The sequence below is a fragment of the Marmota marmota genome, unplaced genomic scaffold (assembly GCF_001458135.2).
Source record: "Marmota marmota marmota unplaced genomic scaffold, marMar, whole genome shotgun sequence".
Taxonomy (NCBI): Eukaryota; Metazoa; Chordata; class Mammalia; order Rodentia; family Sciuridae; genus Marmota; species Marmota marmota.
Window position 1 is genome coordinate 27,678,723 of NW_026000240.1, and position 4,292 is coordinate 27,683,014.

General features: G+C 41.3%; 1 pseudogene; it reads right to left on the bottom strand.

Moving 5' to 3' along the window:
* Nucleotides 1-337: 337 nt before the first annotated feature.
* LOC107143156 lies at nucleotides 338-3,766 on the bottom strand (annotated as a pseudogene).
* Between the last annotated feature and the right edge of the window lie 526 nt (nucleotides 3,767-4,292).

The window sequence follows — 4,292 nt, forward strand, 5'->3', positions numbered from 1 at the left end:
GTTGGGACCTGTGGATGCCAATGCTGGGGTGGGAAAAGAGTTATCTGGAGAGTATGCATGGATCCACAGTAGCAGGTAGGCCCTGGGGCCGCCTTTATTAATTGAGGAGAATGTAATGCACCTGATTTTTTTTTGAATCACATGGGTAATTGGAAGGAAACTGTCTGTGAGCAAGTAGTAAAGGAACAGAGATGAAGCAGCACAGGTTGGTGTTCTCTGTATGGAGGAGAAAGTGAGATGGGGGCAGATGGGAGCAGTACCCTGGGCCTCTCAGGTCACCAGCATGCACAGCAAAGTGCCTATGGTGCTAGAGTGTCTTCCCAGGTCCCTGTGCAGGTTAATGTGTCTCAGTGGCAGACAAGGCTGCCTGCATGCCAGCTGTCAGCATTTCCTGACAGAGCAGCAGGAAGCAAGCCCCTTTGGAGCAGAGGAGCGCCAATGTATAACTGCTCTTCACAGGGTCTCCCTTCCCACCCAGCTGGGCTCCTAGGTGGGATATCCTGGGAAATTCCCGGTGCCCCAGAACCTCATCAACCTGCGGGCAGGGAGCAGAAATAGAACGTGGCAGCACCAGCCACAGATGGCCATGGCTTCTAAATAAGCATTTCATTAGTTTGGAACCCGGGGAAAACACGGTTCGAGTTATAGGGAAAAATAAATGAGTAAGGAGAGCCTGATTTTAAATCCTGCTAGTTATGTTTAGCATGTCCATAAAAATAAGCAGAGCTCTCTTTTTAAAGGGGGCCACCGTTAATTAGCCGTGATGCCCATCCGAGCACTTGGTCTAGTTGTAACATGCTTATGTGGTGCTGGGGAAGAGGCATGGGGTTCCACATATCCTTTTAATGCTTACTGCTGTCATGCTGAAATTGGCTCCCTCACTCCCTAACTGTGCTTTATGTAGGAGCTGGATGGGAACAGCGTTGTTTCTGCTCCTACTTGTAGCCCACCCTGGAAAGCTAGTTCCTCCTCATCCCTCCTTTTGGAAGTCAGTACTCAATTCCAATTGGAGAAGACACCCAATTCCATTTCTGCAAACTGCGTTCCATTTCTCTTTTTCTTTCCCAACTAAGTAATGCCTGTGTCCTCTGCATAACCCCTGGTGGCTTGCTCTGAGCACTTCATCCTTCCATGGGAATAGCCTCTAAGGGGAGACTTCTGCTCTCCTCTCATCTCCCCAATAGGTTTGTCCTGGCCAAGGAAGGGTTTCGACTATGATTCAGAAAGCCTGCTGAATGCCACTCTGGTAAGACATTTCAGCAGGTGACAGGGAATGTGTGGTTTTAGTCCTAGCTGCCCCAGTGATAACTTCACTGAGCCCCAGTTTCCTCATCTGTAGTCTGGGACTGAGAGGTTCTGCTGCTGCGAGGGATCATGGCTACCAAGGTCACCTGTCCTGCTTCTTGAGTTGTTTGTCATGTGGGCTTTTATGTTTGTCAGTTTTCTGTCACTGTGCCAAAAGGAAAAACCAACTTAAAGGAGGAAATCTTTATTTTGGCTCAAGTTTTCAGAGGTTTCAATTCATCCATAGTCACTTGTTCACATCATTGGGAGACTATGGTGAGGCAAAACATCAAGTTAGAGGGTGTAATGGTGCAAAGCTCCTCATCTCATAGTGGTCAAGAAGCAGAGAGGTGGGGGGAAGAAGTTGAGGATAACATATAGCTTTGTGGGGCATGTCGTCAGTGACCTACTTCCTCTAAGTAGGCCCCCTCTCCTATAGTTTCTACCACCTCCCAATAGTCCTTTCAATTATAAAAACCAATGGATAAATCCATTGATGAAATCAGAGCCCTCATGATCCAATCACTTCCCAAAAGCTCCACTTGTGAGCATTGCTACATTGGGGACCAGCTTTCAACACATGAGCCTTTGGGGGACATTCCTAACATAAACTGTAACAACTAACATTAGGTGTGGTAATAGGCAACCTTACAAGAATCTTTAAAATGGCTGATGAGTTTCTTATTTTTAGACTGATTTTGAGTGCAAAGGTTCCTGGGTTCTCAGTAGGTCTGGCTGATTTGGATAACATAAGATGCCCTTGGAAAACCTCCTGGATCTTCATTGTATAATGGCTGCTGATTTTTTTAATGCTATGTGTAAGCTCTGACCTGGTGATTTGCATTCTCCATATCATTTGCTCTTTATCACCAGCCTATGAGGTAGGTATATGTTATTATTTTCATCTTATGGAAAGGAAAATGAGATGCAGGGAGGTCTAAGATCTCACATCTGATAAGTTGGGTTACAACTGAGTTGTGGACTTTGAGTTCCATCTTTACCTCTTTGCTGGGTGGGGGGGTGTCTCTAAGTAGCTAAGAATTCAAGTTGAGCAATTTCCTAGAACAGCATTGGTCCTTAGAAAGTTTTTGGCACTATTGGAAATGTCCCATTCTGTTCTTTCCAATGTGATAACCATTATCTATTTGAATTGTGGCAAGTGTGACAGAACTGAGTTTTAAATGATAAGTTTACTTAAATTTAAATAATTCATGTGACCAGTGGTTGCCATGTGGGTTAGAACCTGCATATTGCTGACACAAGTCTTCAAGGAGATTGTAGGAGCTCATAATCAATGGCTCTACTCAAGCTCTTCCCACCTCTGTCCCATATATGGGCACCCACTTTGTGGCTAAATTTCTATGATTCTGGATTTGCTCCTACTGATGTAGCCAGAGCTCTAGGAGATTCCACTGGTCAAAAGGCTTGATGGCCCTCCATCCTGCAATTTACTTTCTCAGCTCCCTTTTAGCTTTTTATTTCTGATCTTTAATCTTTGAGTTTCTGCTTCCTAGCTCGGGCCTGTCTGCACTTTCTCCTCCTCCTCCATAGACCTCACTTTGCTTCTTAGGCATTACCTGTCCTTTGAGTTACTGGGACTCTGGATTAACCCTGTAGCTGGGATTGGAGGTCCTGTTACTCTTCTGAAGAAGCTGGTGCTTCAATATAAAGGCCTTTTTCAGATTCTTGACAGGTTAGGTGTCAGAAATTTTCTTTCTCTTTAAAATATTCATTTTTCTGATAAAAATGCATATTGATTGTAGACAATGTGGAAAGCATGGTAAAGAACATATAGAAGAAAATAAAGTCGGAACCTATAGTCCTATTTAGACATAATCACTTTTATAACTTGAACTTTGTTCTTCCAGATATATATTGAAGATCACAGTGCTTTTTTTATTCACTGATGAAAGTCCATTTCTAGATGTTTCTTTCCTATGTATTACTTCATTTGTTTTATTAAAAAGCAAAGCCCAGGAGTGGGGATGGATTTCAATAGTACAGTGTTTGCTTAGCATATGCCCTGTGTTCAATCTCTAGTAACAGGAAGAGAGAGAGAGAGAGAGAGAGAGAGAGAGAGAGAGAGAGAGAGAGAATGAGAGAAAGCAAAGCTCTCCAGGGAGAGCTCAGACTTGGATTCATCTTCATCTTGACTTATCTACAAGAAATGAAGTTCACAAGTGTCCCTGTTTGATGCAATCACATGAAGACAATGATGGAGATTATTCTTCCTATGGTATTTCATGGCAAGATATGTCCAATACCTTATAAAGAACTGTTTCTTAGAAACAATTGTGGTTTTATTCTTGAAATATTCAATATGAAGAACATTCCTTAGATTTCCAGTTTTTCCATTGACTTTAACCTTCCCCCATAGAAATATTCAAAATTTAGAGAATAAATGAAAATTCCCATCTTCTGCTTGTTGAGTAAGGTTCAAATTAAACTTCCAGGTTGACCTCTTGTCTTTTTCTGTTACCATCTTGTCAGTTGGTCATATGATCAGAAAGCCAGATATATGTATTTTTATTTATTTATTTATTTTGGTATTGAGGATTGAACCCAGGACCTGGCACATGCTAGGTGAGTGCTCTACCGCTGAGCCACAACCCCAGCCCCCCCAACCCCATAGATGTGTTTTTAATAATAGGAAAATACCATTTGTTTCCTCGATTTTAATTTATCAATAGATCATCAAATACCTTTTGAAAATCTATTTTTAAACTGGAGTATTTTCTTGTGAATATGTAATAGCTTACTTAATATATGATACTGTAGTTATACAAAATAGCTTATTAATTCAATGTCTCAGAAGGACATTTAGGTTATTCCTAATGTTTTATTATAGATAACAAAAATGAGTATCTTTTCACCTGATTCAAGTAATTCTTTGTATATATCTGTAATCAGTTCACTGCAACACACTGTTTTTTTTTTTGGATTTTTTTATTTATATATGACAGCAGAATGCATTACAATTCCTATATTACACATATAGAGCACAATTT